Below are 19,099 nucleotides of genomic sequence, written 5' to 3'. Positions count from 1 at the left end.
ACACATATAGAGTTGATATTCAATATGTTTTAACATGGAACTCATTAGGAAGGCAATTCTTTCACAGCATGAAAAACATTCCATTACTTAAAAGAAAAATTTCCCACACCTTAGCATTAAGTAAAGCAATTAGCTATCAAGATGTCCCTTTAAAATACTTTCAGAGCGTTCATATAAAGTCCTCCTGCCATAGCCAAGCCTGTGGAATCTGTAACAACTAGAGTGGATTTAGAGAATGATGGCCCGAATCATCATGCTCAAAAGGATTATTCCTTTAGACAAATGAGTTTTCTCTATGTCAAGTCAAACAAACAATGGAGCCTCTCAATTACTTCTCAGACATCTTTTGAGAAATAACAAGATGATGGATCTCAACAGCCACTAATTGACCAAGCCAAGAAATGACAAAGAATCTCTGCTGACTAAGCTCCTGGTCATCTGTGAATTCTTACCAGAGTAGAACTTGGTATCATCCATCAGTTATAGCAAGCCTCATTTCTACTCTCTACTAACCCTGTGTTAGAGCCTGAGACCAAGACAAATCCATTTTCACATATGAACTTGGCAAAATTATCAATAAAATGACAGTCTATGGGGTGACTTGTGCAAAAGACAATTCAGAGTATAAAATGGTGAACTGAGCTAAGCGTCAAGAAACCTGAGTTCTGGTTTAACTATTAAATAGCAGTGAAACCTGAAGTATATCACTTCCCTTTAATTATATGTCAGGCCCTGAGGCTCAAATGGTAAAGAATCCACCTGCAGTGCATATGACCTGGGTTTGATCCCTGGGTTGGGAAGATCCCTTGGAGAAGGGCATGGCAACCCATTCCAGTATTCTTGCCTGGAGAATCTCCATGGACAGAGGAGGGCTACAGTCCATGAGGTTGCAAAGAGTCGAACATGACTGAACAACTATGCACAACAGAGAATAAAAAGCTAACACCTTAGGACTGAATAGTCCTGAGTTCCAGTTCCACTTCAACACAAAGAGCTGGGAGTTCTTGGGCTATTACTTAATCTCCTTGACCCTCTGCTTACTCATTTATTTAACAGATAAAATACCCACTTTTCCTTTCCCAGAGGGCTGAGAAGAAGAATTGGTATTCATTAACTGTTAGTTTGCTCCTTCACTCTGATTATTCTATAATGGTGGACATGTGTGTGCTCAGTCACTTAGTCTATAACAATAGTGTTCTGTAATTCTAAAAACTAGACTATTGGATGGTTTGAATTATTCTCTTAATCTATAAGACATTTCCTCCTAACAAGTCACTAGCAATAATACTTCATAGTACATCTCTTTTTAAGACCTTTTCCTATTGGATTCTGCTCTATCCATTTGCTAAAAGACATTCTTGTTCTAGACTTTCTCATAGAAATAATCTCAATCAGTGGGAAGACAATCTGGGAATTTGTCCATCCTTTGATCCATCTATAGGTTCTCCATATGCTTACAGCTCACAAAATTGTACAAGATCATATGGAATTTAGAAAGATGGTAACAATAACCCTGTGTATGAGACAGCAAAAGAGACACTGATGTATAGAACAGTCTTATGGACTCTGTTGGAGAGGGAGAGGGTGGGAAGATTTGGGAGAATGGCATTGAAACATGTAAAATATCATGTATGAAACGAGTTGCCAGTCCAGGTTCGATGCACGATACTGGATGCTTGGGGCTGGTGCACTGGGACGACCCAGAGGGATGGAATGGGGAGGGAGGAGGGAGGAGGGTTCAGGATGGGGAACACATGTATACCTGTGGCGGATTCATTTTGATATTTGGCAAAACTAATACAGTTATGTAAAGTTTAAAAATAAAATAAAATGAAAAAAAAAAAAAAGAAAAAAAAAATTGTACAAGATCACAGTAGGTTTCACTCAGTAGTAAAACTAAGAGCCACACTGACCAACAATGCTTTGGTCAGTCTTATCTGAAAAATATGCAGGAAAACTCACATTTGGAAAAGAAAGTCTAACATTTATCTTTCTCTTAATTATTACATCCCTTAAAAGTTTTAGGGGAAAGGATTATTCTTTGTTAGTTTTGAAAAATAACCAATGTTATTTGGTTAACATAACAAAAAATAACCAATGTTATTTGGTTAACAGAACAAAAAAAAACTAACCAGTGTCAGTTTTGAAAAATAAAATACATTTGGATTTAGAAGAGTTTTGGTTTGCACCTAACTTGTCACTTCTGCTGGTCTGGATCCCAGGGATTTGGGGAGGTACTGCAGAAAGGCACAAAAGACACAGAAAGTACATCTGTCTGACTGGCAGGTGCAGTAAGCACTTACTTTCAACATTATGCAGCTTCCTTTGGGTTAACTATCCAAAGAAAAATATTTATTAGTGGTCTGCGATACATGGTGAACTATAGATAGGATTTACATGGAAATTTTACATATGTTGTCTCATTTGACTCTCACACTTATGGAGCAGTGATGGTGAGTGAGGAAATGAACATGTAATTGATCTTTATAACTTAATAATCTGTCATGTATTAATACTGCTAATAATTAACATTGATAATCTTAACATTAAGACCTTTATTGCCTGCCAGGTACTAAAGCTAAGATCTTTACTTCTAGGGTCACACTTAGTTCTCCCATGATGCTTTCAATCCTATTTAGAAAGGAAGACTCTCCAAAGTCACTCAGCTAATAAATTTGTAAAACCAGTGCTGTCTAACACCAAATACAGAAGAATTTATTAAGGAAAACACTGGGGATTGCGGAACTCCTATTTTTACATAGAGAGTAAATACTGAAGGTAAAAATTGTGCCTTTCATGTCAACACCATTGTTCATTTCAATACACCAAACCCTGGCTTACTTTACCCTGGCATAGAACATAGAAATCCTTTTACTGGGAAAAAAAGCAATTAAAGTGGGAAGTAAATACGTGGGCAGGTATCATCTAGTCAAAAATGCTCAGGTCAACTTTTCAGGGTGATCTCATGCTTTCAACTTAGGAATATATTAATATATACCATAATTTCTCCCACTACTTGAAAAGAGATCTTTAAGTCATATAAATACAGGCATACATAAGGTAAGGTTGAATCATATGGAACTGCCAATTTCCAACCTTTTTCAACCTATAAAAATGGCAGATTTATAATGTTCAAATTGAAAACAACATATTCCTGAATGTGTACAGTAATTCACCTTGATCTTAAAATCCACTAAAGCAAAACAAATAGATTGTTCTAAAATACATAAACCTGAGAAGAAGGGAAAATAGGAGAAGCAACAATAATTCAAAAGTTTGAAGGTGGAAAAGCAAGCAAATGAGTGAGAACGCATCTAGCACCTGTGATAAAACTGTAAGATGAAGTAAGGAAATCTGACAACCAACCAAAGGTGTACTGTAGAATCTTTAAAAGGCTCAGGAACTAATAACACTAGGACTTCTGAAACTAGGAGTGAAGAGAGGTCGAAAGGTAAAATCAAATGACTGTCAAAAGCAGTTTTTTTTAAGGAGTTCCCTTCCCTATTCCACATTCCTGGGTGACAAGTCCTTCCCCATTTCATGAAATGTTTGAAGGTTTACTCTCTGGAAAAGATTTTTTTAAAGGTCTGCAAACATGGCGTAGACAAGCATAGTGGGTGGTGTTGAGTGGTTAATCACATACCCAATGCCGAGAACTTTCAACACTCTTCTGTGGTTCAATTTAGAATGCTGGTGGCCAGGTTTTGCCCTCCAGGCAGGGTATTGGAACAGTATTCCCTGGAGTATGTGACAAGCCCAAGGGACAACCTAGAAAAATAATCATATCAGAGGTTCCGCTAAAGAGCTCATCCACAAAATGCTACCGTGGATCTCACATTTAATCAACTACCTTATTTCCCATAACTGCGAAAAAATAAGACAGTGAGGACAGCCTAATAACATGTGAGACACATAATAACATGTGAGGACAGCCTCTAACACAGAAGACGGAGGCCAAAGCAAACAAACAGAACAATGCAAATCAGAAGAGGTAGATTATACAGGGAGAAGAGAACAACAAACATATCATCAATCATCATCATTCATTGGCAGAAATAAGAAAAGATAGTACATCCACAAAACTAGAACAGAATGCTGTGTAAAAGGAGCAGTTAGAATACCCTCCCCCTCCACACACACATACAACACACATGAAAATCAAAAACATAATATCAGAAATGAAAAAAGTCTTAATAAAGGCACATTTTGAAAAGATTTTTAAAATTAGAGAGTCAACTTGTTTCAACATACAAAAAATAGTTGGTCTATACAGAAGAGAATAAATTAGGAAAGGAAATAATAATATCATTCGAATATTTCTTATAATTGAACGACAAGAATCTCCAAATTAAAAGGGTCCCTGGAGGATGCAATGTGAGAAACTGGATTCTCACCAATGGATACTGTTGTGACATTTTAGGGTGTTTGGCTCAAAGAAAAGTTCCTCCAAGCTGATGGTAACAATAAACAAATACCCGAAAAGAAGTATCAGAATAACTTTAGATTTCTAACCAGGATCGTGAAAAACTCAAAGGCAGGAAATCCAACTCAGGAGAAAAACCAAAACAAATTTCTAGTATGGCACTGTTCCACTTGTCTGGACAGCACTTAGCTGCAATAGGAGGAGAATAAAGGTATTCTAGATGGATATGCACAAGCAAAAAAAAAAAAAAATTTAAATTTCTTGATGTGGTTGACTGTGTAGAAGGTTGTATTGAAAACTTTGAGAAAATGTGGGGGAAATTACCAATTCATTCAAAGATGACTAGTAACATGAAAATACACACACTTACACTCACACACACTCACACATACACAGCAATCCACTTCAGAAAAGACAAAGGGCAAGGAAGACAGCAAATACAGAGTAGTATCCTACAATATGGAGCTTCCCAAGTGGTACTAGTGGTAAAGACACAGGCTCAGTCCCTGGGTTGGGAAGATCCCCTGGAGAGGGCAAGGCAACCTACTCCAGTATTCTTGCCTAGAGAATCCCACAGACAGAGGAGCCTGACAGGCTGCAGTCCATAGGGTCGCACAGAGTTGGACCTGACTGAAGTGACTTAGCATGTATGCATTCTATAATACAAAGCCAGAAACATGAGCACAGGAATATTGAATTCTGATTTAGCCAAATGCAATGGGGAAGGAAAAGCAGAAAAGAACTTTAGTCCTCATCTATAATAGAAAGATAGAAAATAATACTTAAAATTCATTAATCCAAAGAGAGTAATATGTGCATATTATTTAGAAATGTGTAGGCTTAAATACCAAAATATAACCTCCCCCCAAATCAAAATAGTTGCCTCTAAACAAGGAGACTGGAAAAATTGTGGAGTGGTGGGGCAAAGAATTACTTAGAAATTGTTATAAGCCTTTTAGAACTATTTGACTTTCAAGCTATGTGCATTTATTATTTTGATAAAGTAAATATTAATTTTTTAAAAATCCAAGTTCAGTGAGCATGCTGATACAACCTCTTTGAAAACATTTTTCCTCTAGTTTTGACACAGGCCTTTTTTATCATTATCAACACAAATTGCGCAAAATTTGCAGAGCAGTGTGTTAAGCACTGTTCCTGAATTGCAAGAATGCATCATTTTAAATAAATTCACCTTATGAAGTTCAAAGTTTGACCTTAAAAGATATGTTGAAAAAGAAGGGCCAACATTTCACTGTGTATTAACCAGAGCAGTAAAGGCAGAAGTGCTTAGGCTAAAGAACATCACACATGAGACAGCAAAGTTTGATAAAATTAATATTAATTACTAGGAGATATCTTTAAGAAAAAAAAAATGTTATGCCCTGTTGAGCTTTAAATTTTCATTGCTTCCTAAAGTGATCATTGTGTCTGTGGAACTTTGTTGACAAATCATTTCACATCCTGTGGGTGGGTCTTGGAACATCCTCTCTGTGCTTATAAGAACAATAATTTTGGCAAGAAGCTGTTTGTGTACAAACTTTATTTCTCTTCACTTTGGGTGGATGTCCCTCCAAGGGCCTTTGCTCCGGGCCAAATGTGGATGGGTGAAGTCTGACATAATTCTTATTTTTGCATATGATCACTTAGGAGAGTCTTTGTCCTTCAGTTTCAATTCTGACTGGTCATTTTCTGATGGTATATCTTTAAGGACTGCTGTTGAGAAATACTTTTCTCACATAAAAACCATTCATTTTGCTTGAACTCACCTTCTACCCTTCTGTTTTACATTCTTCACCACTGACCCTGTTGGGCTTGGTTTTCTTTTGCCCATTGGCTGTAAGTCCATATTCTTTTGCCCAGGTCTCTTGTTCTCTTGCATTTTATCAGATGTTTGTACACTCTGTGGGATTTGGATGAGGTATGCAAAGGCTTCTGTAGCTAATTCTTGACCCTGATGAAAGGGTCATGGATGTCTTAGGTTCTATTATCATCTTTACAAGTTTAGTGCTGTCTTTTGCTATTCCTGCAAGCTCACTTATTATTTTTCCTATTATCTGTCAAAGGAGTACTATCAGATGATTTTGCTGCCTTTAGGGCAATTCCATTGGAGAAGGCAACGGCAACCCACTCCAGTACTCTTGTGTGGAGAATCCCAGGGACGGAGGAGCCTAGTGGGCTGCCGTCTATGGGGTCGCACAGAGTCGGACATGACTGAAGCGACTTAGCAGCAGCAGCAGCAGCAGCAGGGCAATTCCATTACTGGTGTCTTCTCTGTGTTCTTGTTGGCTTTCTATCCCTTTGAGTGAGTATAATGAGCTTGTTTCATTAGAGCTTTTCTCAAATTGACATATTGGTTTTGAGGCTTACATCCTGAGTCCTCAGTGATGCATTCCTTCATTTCTGATGTCTGCATTTGGGTTGTTTGTGATCAATCTACTCTCTCTCTGCTCAAGTCTATAATCAGGAGCAGAGACCTGGTGATACTGAAGCTTTAAACTCAACAGATACTGAGGGATGGGGAAAATAATCACAGACCTGGCAAGCCAATGGGGCCACAGGAAAGCTTGGAGAGTTGAGGGAGCCTGGAAATCCTGAGGGCTTCCAACCCAGTCCCAGGCGTCCAGTGGATGTAGTGAAAGGGTTCATCTCCACCCTTTTCCCTAGCAAAAGTCGCCAAATCAGTTTGATAAAGAACCTTCCCTTATTGGAAATCTTTACTTAGAACAACTGAAACAAATGAGAACATTTGATTCTCAGAAGTTCTGGTTTCAACCAGTGTGACTAGAGTACATGCATTCAATAAATTAAAGATAGGTCTCTTCTGCTTAAATAGTTTATATATTCAAAAAAAGATTTACATATGTTGCTGGTAACATTTATTCATGTATTCATTAACTATTTATTAAGTACTTACTGAGATCCAGGTAGTATATAATGGCCTATCCTTTTTGGATTGTAACTCAGCAGCACATATGTAGAATCATTACTATTTTCACATATTTAGTACCAGTAATCTGACTCTTGTAAATTTGTCCTAAGGTAATAATTTACACGAAAAAAGTGATATGTTAAACATATTTATAACAGCATTATTTCTAGTGATTAAAACAACCCTAAATGCCCAATGATAAGGAGTTAAGATAAGTGCAGCATATTCATTTCAAGAAACATTAGGTATACTGAAAATTATGAAGACAAAGTATAGGAAATGGGAAAGCATATATCAACTGTTTGGACAAAACAGACAAAAACTGTGTACAAAGTATGATTGCAACTGTATAAACACATACACACATGTATAAAAAGTTACAGACACCAATTAAAATATAAGCAGTTAAAGTAAAGGTCATATTATATCTTTATTTTCCTCATGACATATCACAAAGTTATCTTAGTGGTAAGTGGACATAATTAATGACATACATTGAAAAAACATTATAAAAAATCTACTTTTGCAGTGCATGGTGCTGTGTCCTGAATGTGGAACTCTTAGGGTCCCTAATTAATAGTTTGCTTACACATATAAACAGTTTGAACAAAGATGTCTGGGAAAAGTTATTCTCAGCTCAGTAGTGATAACTAATATCATGCAATACTCAGGGAATTTACCTCTGCACAATGAGCTAACTTATTTCCCAGCCCAAATTTGACTGGTTTCTTTGATTTTTCACTACCTTGAGGAGCTTTCCTCCACCTTTGCTTCTTTCAGAAGCTTGAATTCCTTGGTGATCACTTGGGGTAATGCAGAATTCAGACCAAACTGAGTTAAAGTTTATTTTATGACTGAGTTTCTTTGGGATGATGAATGAATCACTTACCAAGTCTGAGTTTCTACACGTGTAGAAGGGGGATGATAATAGCCCCTCTCTCTTAGGGCTGCAATGCTAAGGTATGTGAAGCTTCCAGCATACGTGCTCCTTTGTAGGGGGGACTCAATAAGTACAGTACAAATTTCCCATCCGAAGGCTGAAAAGACAAGTGGCATTACACGAGCCATGAATTGTGTGGGGACTGGTATGAAATTTCATAAGTAGCTCCATCTCCCTTAGCTGGCACCAAGCCCTGCCCATTATAAGGTGTAACCCCAAACTGTAGAGTGGTCATGCCCTGATAGCAAGTTTCTGACTTGCTTACATCCTGAGTAAGCAATGACTATCGTTGTTGTCGTTCAGTAATTAGCTGTTGTTCAGTTCAAACTCTTTGTGACCCATGGACTGCAGCAGGCCAGGCTTCTCTGTCCTTCACTGCCTCCCAGAGTTTGCTCAGATTCATGTCCACTGAGTTGGTGATGCTATCTTGCTCACCCTGCTGTGCCCTTCTCCTCCTGCCCGCAGTCTTTCCCAGAATGAGGGTCTTTTCCAAAGAGTTGACTCCTCGCCAAAGTATTGGAACTTCAGCATCAGTCCTTTCAATGAATATTCAGGGTTGATTTCCTTTAGGATTAACTGGTTTGATCTCTCTGTACTGCTTAATTTATCACTATAAAGGCAAAGTGTGCTTACTAAATAAAAGTTAGGAGTAAAAAATGAAGAATAACCACTTAAAGTCAACCTCCTTTAAGAAGATAATTGTCAACTTTTGGTTTATTTCCCTCCAGGTTTTCCTTGTGCATAGATTTTGGCTGCATTTTAAACACAATTGTAATCATGCCACACATATGATTTTGCCTCCTGAATTTTTCATTTCAATGTAGCAGATAAGCTCTTTTCATGCCATTTCATAGTTTCCAGGGCCATCATTTCTAATGGCTATATAACATTCTAGTTTGAAAAGCTTACAAGCAATATACATGCTTTCCTTTCCTGTGCCAGAAAACTTCTAGTACAATCTTTTCATTTCCAGAGAGACTTCTCTGTTACCAGGTGGCCCCAGATCACATAGCCAAAAGCACTTAGGAGAAAAAAAATCTAGCTGGAAAGGGTAGAGGGAGCAGAAGTGGAAATAGGAATGAACAGTGAGAGAGAAAGCTAGAAAGAGGAGGGAGAGAGACAAAGGGAAAGAGAGAAGAAATAAGAGGAAAAAGGAGAAAGAATACAACATACAAAAATGTAAAGGAGAAGGAAAGAAGAAGAGAAGAAATGAAAAGGAGAAAAGGAACAGAAAGAGGAGGAAGGAAGAGAAGGAGAATGAGAAGAGGAAGAGGCAAGTAACTGGCATTTTCATATTTAATGTAGTCTACTCACATGATAGATGTTTTCTAAGGGAGATAAAACTTTCCTTGGGTTCTCATCCCATTGGCGGCTTCCAACCCATTGCCAGCCTCTGACATTGTTGTTCTCAATCATTCACAGCTAATGCTATAGCCACCGGACTTTTTGGCACAAGTTAATTCTTTATTCTGAGCCATAAACACATTTTCCTGACATCCTTCTTTCTAAAGACTCATCATTACTCTACTAAGTGGATGAAGGTCTTCAGTGATTGATTCCCTGAGTTTCAAAGGGCTGAGTTCTGTATGAGGCACCCCTTGAATTCTTTCTCAAGGGTTTCATTTGGCTCTCCTTTGAGTCTGTATCTTTCGCTGGGATCAGATTTCTCTTCCCATGTTCATGTCACCATATTTGAATTTCAAGATGTGTGGTCCATTTACCATGTGCTAGCATTTTTACAGTCCCTGGAGGGGACTGGGGTCCATCTCCTGTTTTGAGAAAAATATGGTACAAGGGAGACTCAGAAAGCCCCTCGTGCTACCAACTGATCAATGCAGGTGAGATGAGGGCACTGAACCTGGTTCCCACAGCCTGTCCTGGGAACCATCTGCATGTTGTGAGCCTGGGGACTGTTGTCACCCACTGGAGGGTTGTGAACATCACAGGGATTGTAGTAAAGACTGGAGCTGGACGTGAAGAGCTTGCCAGCATACTCCATCATTCCAAGAAGTCAATGCTGCCCTTGGTGCCTTGGCAGGAACACTCTCCCACTTACTGGATTTCTAAGGCCTTTCGTCATCACAGCAATCCAGGCCCAACAACAGGCAGGACCCGCTCATCCTTCACGATGGGATGGAATGGGGACCCGGGTGCTTCTCTGCTAGGGAGGAGGTATGCTCACAGAACCAGGGGTTGAGATCTGACTTTCCCACTTGGAGGCTCTATGGTTTGCACCAAGGTGATGCCTTTTTTGGACTCAGTGTCCTCATCTGTAAAATGGGGATAAAAATCCCTGTCCTGCTTACTTCACAGTGTTGTTGTCAGAATCATGAAGGAGATAACAGGAGTTAAAGGACCCGATAAGTAAAACGTCCTTCTTCAGTAAAGGGAGAGGGAGGGAGAGTACTGGAGTGGTGGACAGAACACTGCTTTGGAATGAGGAGCCCAGAGTTCAAAGAATTCCCTACTAGTCAGATACCACTTGCCTTCATCAAGTTCCCTCATTCTATAAACAAACTGATAATGCCTGTTCTTCCTTCCTCACAGACTTTTCATGATGATTAGATGAGACAACAGAAGTGAAACTGGAACATGCTCTAAGACATTATTAATATTATTAACATCCCTCTTGTTATTTTGGGCATTGATGTCAAAAGCAATGCTCACCCTTGGTGTTATGGACTGAATGAGTTCCTCCAAAATTTACACGTTGAAGGCCTCACCCTCAATGGGATGGTATTTGGAGGGGTTAGATGAGCTAACCCCTCATCTAACTGGGGTTAGATGAGCTCTAACGGATCCAACGGCTCTTGGGTGGCTGATTAGCTCCACGGTGGACAGTGACTCATGGGCAGCAGATCAGCTCCAGGAAAGCCAACTGCAGCTGTGAAGTCAAGGCGACCTCTGCTCATGGTCTTCATCCAACACTGACTCCAGCCTTCCCCGGATTCCCTTCCCAGACACTCCAGCAGGGCCTTTGCCTCAACCCATGGCTGCATGTTGACTGACACCTGACAGCCAGTGAAGGTTTAAATGCTGAATAAGGACCAGCAGTGGGACAGCCAGGGCACCAGGAATGTCATCCAGTTACACTGACTGGCTGAATGGCATGTCCCTGCTAGTTAGGGCCTGAAAAAATGTGGTCCACTGGAGAACACTTCTATATTCTTGCCTTGAGAACCCCAGGAACAGTATGAAAAGGCAAAAAGATATGACACTGAAAGATGAATCCCCCAGGTCAGTAGGTGCCCAATATTAAGAATGAAGAAATAGCTACAGAAAGATGAAGAGATTGAGCCAAAGCAGAAATGATGCCCAGTTGTGGTTGTATCTGGTGGTGAAAGTAAAGTCTGATGCTGTAAAAAACACTATTGCATATGAACCTGAAATGTTAAGTCCATGAATCAAGGTAAATTTGAAGTGGTCAAACAGGAGATGACAGGAGTGAGTATTGACATTTTCAGAATCGGTGAACTAAAATGGAATGAAATGGGGGAATTTAATTCAGATGACCATTGTATCTACTACTGTGGGCAAAAATCCCTTAGAAGAAATGGAGTAGCCCTTATAATCAACAAAAGAGACCAAAATGCAGTACTTGGGTGCAATTTCAAAAATGACAAAATGATCTTGGTTTGTTTCCAAGGCAAACCATTCAACATCACAGTAATCCAAGTCTAGATCCAACCTCTAATGCTGAAGAAGCTGAAGTTGAACAAGCCTACAAAGACCTACAAAATTTCCTAGAACTAACACCAAAAAAAGATGTTCTTTTCATCATAGGGGACTGTAATGCAAAAGTAGGAAGTCAAGTACCTGGAGTAACAGGCAGGTACCTCGAGTAACAGGCAAGTTTGGCCTTGGAGTACAAAATAAAGCAGTGCAAAGGCTAACAAAATTTTGCCAAGAATGCACTGGTCATAGCAAAGACTCTCCCAACAACACCAAATTCGATTCTAGACATGGACACCACCAGATGGTACCAAAATCAGATTGATTATATTCTTTGCAGTCAAAATGGAGAAGCTCTATACAGACAGCAAAAACAAGACCTGGAGCTAAATGTGGTTTTTTTTTTCGTTTCATACATGATATTTTACATGTTTCAATGCCATTCTCCCAAATCTTCCCACCTTCTCCCAAGATCATCAGCTCCTTATTGAAAAATTCAGGCTCAAATTTAAGAAAGTAGGAAAAACCACTAGGGCATTCAAATATGATCTAAATCAAATTCTTTATGATTATACAGTGGAGGTGATGAATAGATTCAAGGGACCAGATCTGCTAGACATGGTGCCTGAAGAACTATGGACGGAGGTTCATAACATTGTACAGGAGGTGGTGACCAAAACCATCCCCAAGAAAAAGAAATGCAAGAAGACAAAGTGGTTGTCTGAAGAGGCCTTAAAAATCACTGAGAAAAGAAGAGAAGCAAAAGGCAAAGGAGATAAGGAAAGATACACCCAAATGAATGCAGAGTTCCAAAGAACAGCAAGGCAAAATTAAAGAAAAAAAAAAAAGCCTTCTTAAGTGACCAACACAAAGAAACAGAGGAAAACAATAGAATGGGAAAGACTAGAGATCTCTTTAAGAAAATTGGAGATACCAAGGGAATATTTCTGGAGAAGGCAATGGGACCCCACTCCAGTACTCTTGCCTGGAAAATCCCATGGATGGAGGAGCCTGGTAGGCTGCAGTCTGTGGGGTTGCTACGAGTCAGACATGACTGAGCGACTTCACTTTCACTTTTCACTTTCATGCATTGGAGAAGGAAATGACAACCCACTGCAGTGTTCTTGCCTGGAGAATCCCAGGGACGGGGGAGCCTGGTGGGCTGCCGTCTATGGGGTCGCACAGAGTGGGACACGACTAAAGCGACTTAGCAGCAGCAAGGGAATATTTCACACAAAGATAGGCACAATAAAGGACAAAACAGCAAGGACTTAATAGAAGCAGAAGAGATTAAGAAAAGGTGGTAAGGGTACACAGAAGAACTGTACAAAAAAGCTGTTAGTGACCCAGTTAACCATGATGATGTGGTCACTCACCTAGAGCCAGACATCCTGAAGAGTGAAGTCAAGTGGACATTAGGAAGCATTACTATCAACAACGATAGTGGAGGTGATAGAATTGCAGCTGAGCTATTTCAGGTCTTAAAAGTTGACACTGTTAGAGTGCTACCCTCATTATTCCACCTAATTTGGAAAACTCAGCAGTGGCCACAGGCCTGGAAAAGGTCAGTTTTCATTCCAATCCCAAAGAAAGGCAATGCCAAAGGAAGTTCAAGTTACTATACAATTGCACTCATTTCACACGCCAGCAAGATTATGTTCAAAATCTTTCAAGCTAGGCTTTAGCAGTACATGAACTAAGAACTTCCAGATGTACAGGCTAGATTGAGAAAAGGCAGAGGAACCAGAGATCAAATTGGCAACATATGTTGGATCATTGAAAAAGCAAGGGAATTAAAAAAAAAAAATCTACTTCCGCTTCATTGACTAGGCTAAAGCCTTTGACTGTGTGGTTCACTACAAACTGGAATATTCTTAATGAGATGCAAATACCAGACCACCTTATCTGCCTCTTGAGAAATGTGTATGCAGGACAAGAAGCACCAGTTAGAATTGGACATAGAACAATGGAGTGGTTCAAAATTAGAAAAGGAGTATGTCAAGCCTGTATATTGTCACCCTACTTATTTAACTTCTATGCAGAGTACATTATGTGAAATGCCAGGTTGGATGAGTCACAAGCTGGAATCAGGATTGCCAGGAGAAATATCAACAACCTCACGTATACAGATGATATAACTTTAATGGCAGAAATTGAAGAGGAACTAAAAAGCCTCTAGATGAAGGTGAAAGAGGAGAGTGAAAAAGCTGGCTTAAAACTCAACATTCAAAAAACTGGCATTAACACCATGTGTCTTACTCTACGGTTTCGCCAGATCATGGCATCCGGTCCTATCACTTCATGGCAAATAGATGGGGAAACAGTGGTAACAGTGTCAGATTTCATTTTCTTGGGCTCTGGAATCAATGTGGACAGTGACTACAGCCACAAAATTAAAAGACACTTGCTTCTTTGAAGAATAGCTATGACAAACCTAGACAGTGTATTAAAAAGCAGAGACATCACCTTGCTGACAAAGGTCCATATAGTCAAAGCTATAGTTTTTCCAGTAGTCATGTATGGATGTGAGAGTTGGACCATGAAGAAGGCTGAGCACCAAAGAATTGATGCTTTTGAACCTTGGTGTTGGAGAATAGTTTGATCTCCTTGCTGTCCAAGGCACTCTCAAAAGTCTTCTCCAATACCACAGTTCAAAAGCATCAATTTTTGGTGCTCCAAAATCACTGCAGATGGTGATTGCAGCCATGAAATTAAAAGATGCTTACTCCTCGGAAGGAAAGTTATGACCAACCTAGATAGCATATTCAAAAGCAGAGACATTACTTTGCCAACAAAGGTCCGTCTAGTCGAGGCTATGGTTTTTCCAGTGGTCATGTATGGATGTGAGACTTGGACTGTGAAGAAAGCTGAGTACTGAAGAATTGATGCTTTAGAACTGTGGTGTTGGAGAAGACTCTTGAGAGTCCCTTGGACTGCAAGGAGATCCAACCAGTCCATCCTAAAGGAAATCAGTCCTGAATATTCATTGGAAGGACTGACGCTGAAGCTGAAGCTCCAATGTTTTGGCCACCTGATTCAAAGAGCTGATTCATTAGAAAAGACCCTGATGCTGGGAAAAATTGAGGGCAAGAGGAGAAGAGGGCAACAGAGGATGAGATGGTTGGATGGCATCACTGACTCAACGGACTTGAGTTTGAGCAAACTCAAGGAGATATTGATGGACAGAAAAGTCTGGTGTGCTGCACTTCCTGGGTTTGCAAAGAGTCAGACACAGCTTAGTGACTAAACAACAACAAGATGAGGTCATGAGGGTAGCACCTACAGATGGGATTAGTAATAAGATACTAATTCTTAAGAGAAGAAGAAACACTGGGACCTCCCCAATGGCTCAGCGATAAAGAATCTACCTTCCAAGGCAGCAGATGCAGGAGATGAGTATTCAATCCCTGGTTGAGAAGGTCCCCTAGGGGAGGCAATAGTTACCCATTCTAGTATTCTTGCATGCACAAGAAGATACATCTGAGTGCTTTCTCCCTCTTTCTACACTATGAGGGACATAGGGAGAAGGTGATTGTCTGCAAGCCAGGAACAGGGTACTCTCCAAGAATTTGACCATGCCAGTACCCAGATCTCAGACTTCTAGCCTCCAGAACTTCAGGACATAAATTTTCATTGCTTAAGCCCCCATGTCTGTGGTAATATGTTCTGGCAGCTCCAGTAGAGTGAGACACTTGGTGTTAGGCCAGGAAGATCCTTTCTCCTGTTCCAGAATGTGGACATTTTCACATACACCCGCCCTCCAACCCTATGGCTGACAATCACCCAGGGTCAGTACTAGGGGAAGGGGAGTGAGGTACTCACCTCAGGGCAAAACTTAAGGTGATGGCAAAAACTCCAACATCAAGATAAATATTTTCATATATTATTTTAAAAATTAAACTTAATGTAAAAAAAAAAATGCCAGGATGAACAAAATATCAAACTTTTCAGTCAAGACAAAATCAGTAGCAGTGCTCTACTGAGCCACACTATAGCCCAAGGCAAAAAGAAAAATTAGTGATACTGATCCTATTTTTATTGAACAATTTTGATTTTTTGCTCATCATGGATTTTTTTACATAAATTTTGATTTTAAAAATATGGTATGAAATATGATATCTCTTGATCACTGAGATTTTTGAGCCTGCTGAAATTCTGTGCCCAAGGCAAGTGCCTCCCTCACCTCCCCAGCCTGGGTCCTGCCTCCCTCCACATTTCATCATTCATGGGGTGTACTGGCCCCTGACCCTGTCTCTGCTTCCTCCTTGACAAGCCCAATTTACAGTCTACTGCCTCATTTTTCTAAGCCCTATTCAGTTACTCTGTACTGAATGTTAATTGCTGACAAAGGGTTTATTCTCCTATTAGAAATCAAAGATTGAACAAAAGTATCCTAAAAATGAAATATCTACAGCCAAAAGGAAGAGCCTCTCAGGGTGGATTCTTAATCTTTTACTTAAGAAATACTTATTAAATATCCAATGGCTGCATGTCTTGAGCTGGCACTGAGAATATATAGATGAAGAGACGCCACCCCCACTCTGAAGAGCTCACAGCCTTGTGAGGAAGCCAGATAATTATCGGCGGACATGGAAGGAGCTCTTAGGTGTTGCCTTTGGAATCAGGAAAGTCTTCACAGATGAAGAGTGCTTGAACTCTCAAAAAAATGTTAACTGTGCTATTCTGGTTCTGAGTCACACATGCTCATTGCAGAAAAATAAGAAAAGAGGAAAAATATCAAAAAATTAAAATATTTGTTCTCACATCCCAGGAATGACTATTGTTAACATTTAGGTTGACTTATTTCCAGTTTATATCTACGTATATAGTTCTATTTATATCTGCAATGGGTCAGATTATTTTGAACACAAATAAGATGTGTTCAAAATACAGAACTTTTAAAAAATTACTGTAATTGTCTTCCTCTTGTTCTGGAGTCCCATTCCAAGTGATGGAATTCAAAAGAAAAAAAAGCATTTCCACTCAAGTGGCTAAAACTTACAATAGTTTCTCTTTTCTAAATGTTCAGTCCATTCAAAGTTTAAACTTCCCATCTGTACTTTTCTCAAATTGCAAGCATACTCCTCCACCTCCTCCTTCCATGGTACCAGGGCATAGGAGGCAGAGTGCCTGTCTTCTGGGTCTGCCCTGGCCTCCTGGGAATGGACATGTGTCCTTCTTGATGATTGGGAATCCTGCTCTGGGGTCCAATGAGTCTTTCCAGTCAGGTGTTCTGATGGTACCACTACTGGGAGTCAAGAATCTGATTGTTGCTCAGGTAGTCATGTCCCCACCCCTCATCCTGACCTCAAGCTTCTTCTGGCTCACTGGGTCCTGTCAGCACTCCTGCGTCCCCAGACCTGGGTATGAAGAACTTCTCTGATACCACCTAATTTTATGGTGAGAGATGAGTCTGGGGATGTGGACATAGGCCAGATCACACAGGGTCTTCCATGGAAGGGAAGGGATTTGGATTTTACCTGAAATGCAACAGGGAGTCAATAGAAGGTTTAAGAAGATGACTGATGTTCTACAGTTCTCATTATTCACAGATCATGTTTATTGCTCTGTATGAATGGATTGGAAGGGGCAGAAGTGGAGGCAGGGTAACAGTAATCAAGGCCAGACATGACAGGCTAAACTTAGAACTAAAGATTAGAGTCTGAACACCCACAAGCTAATGGGTTGGATATGGGAGGAAAGAAAGGTGGTATTTAGGAGAATAAAGGACAGGGTATATGGTTGTATTACTGAGATGGAAGAAACTGGGCTGGGGGCCTATTGGGATCGAAAGTTCTGTTTTGGATATAAGTTCCAGACATTCTTGAGATCTCTAAGGGGAGATGCTAAGTGGGTAGTTGGACATATGGGTTCAGAAGAGGTGTTCAGTGTATTAGCACACAGTGGGCATTTAAACCCTTGGGAGTGAATTCAATCACACGGTGAGAACTTTAGGGAAAGAAATTGCATTTAGCAGAGGCCCTGGGTAGGCTTAACATTTAGAGCTGCATCAGAAGAGGAAGAGATGGCAAAGGAGACTGCTGAGGAAGGAGCGGAAGGAAGGAGCAAAGTGGGCAGCTGCTGCTGCTGCTAAGTCGCTTCAGTCGTGTCCGACTCTGTGCGACCCCATAGACGGCAGCCCACCAGGCTCCCCCATCCCTGGGATTCTCCAGGCAAGAACACTGCAGTGGGTTGCCATTTCCTTCTCCAATGCATGAAAGTGAAAAGTGAAAGTGAAGTCGCTCAGTTGTGTCAGACTCCTAGCGACCCCATGGACTGCAGCCTTCCAGGCTCCTCTGTCCATGGGATTTTCCAGGCAAGAGTACTAGAGTGGGGTGCCATCGCCTTCTCCAAAAGTGGGCAGCAGTGGTCCCAAAATGAAGCAGGGAGGTTCCAAGGAGGATGAAGCAGTGGATGGTGGGATACTCCTGGGAGAGTGATGAAGGTAAGGCCCTTGTGGAAAGCATTGCCAACTTCCCCTGGCAGAGTCAGGGCTCATCTCTACACCACCCCAATCTTGATTTTCTTTATACACTCATTATATTCAATTACTGTCTTTGTTCATGTGCCTGCCACCCTCTCTAGTCTAAGAGTGATCCTAGTTCATTTCCTCCAGAGACAGCCTAGGGTTTGGGCTTGTGTAAGTTCCCAGGAAATGTTAAGAGAATTAAGAAGATTGATCACCAGTAGAAGTCAGGAGACCATGTTTGAAGAGATACTCATGAAGATTATGATGGGCCATGACTCGTTTTGGCAAGAAATGAGCAGGCAGATATCTTTATAATAGACACAGGGTTGCTGCTGGCAAACACAGCCCTAGGACTGGCTGCTCGGGGCTCCACTGGTGAAGCTCTTCTGTACAGCTGAGAAAAAGGATGGAGATGATGGGGGCAAAAGATGACAAACAGCATCCATAGGAAGCCACCCTTTCCCCCTGAACATTGGAAAAGGCCATCATTCACCTGTGATTTTGGCTTCACAACGCACGTGAATTATAACTTTGTTTTTAAACTAAGATGACTTCCTTGTGGACTTTCTTAAACATAAAGTTAAAATGTCTCTCAATTGTTGTTTGATATTGTCCCAAATGTTCTTCCCACAGTCAATAGCCAGAAACTTAAAACCAAACTTCACT

At 40.4% G+C, this 19,099-nt stretch overlaps 1 long non-coding RNA gene across 2 annotated transcripts in view; it reads right to left on the bottom strand.

Annotated features, from left to right (window-relative positions):
* Positions 1-19,099, bottom strand: part of LOC129621369 (uncharacterized) — a 102,995-nt gene that overhangs the window by 22,215 nt on the left and 61,681 nt on the right. The window contains exon 3 of one of the 2 annotated variants that reach the window (XR_008699254.1): positions 3,644-3,768. This is a non-coding gene — a long non-coding RNA (uncharacterized LOC129621369). Of the gene's footprint in view, positions 1-3,449; positions 3,769-19,099 lie in introns of those variants that run through there. The other variant, XR_008699253.1, reaches the window with a different exon arrangement.

This window comes from Bubalus kerabau, chromosome 10, assembly GCF_029407905.1.
Source record: "Bubalus kerabau isolate K-KA32 ecotype Philippines breed swamp buffalo chromosome 10, PCC_UOA_SB_1v2, whole genome shotgun sequence".
Classification (NCBI taxonomy): Eukaryota; Metazoa; Chordata; class Mammalia; order Artiodactyla; family Bovidae; genus Bubalus; species Bubalus kerabau.
Note: the sequence above shows the minus strand (reverse complement) of the source record. Positions and strands in the feature narration are given on the sequence as shown.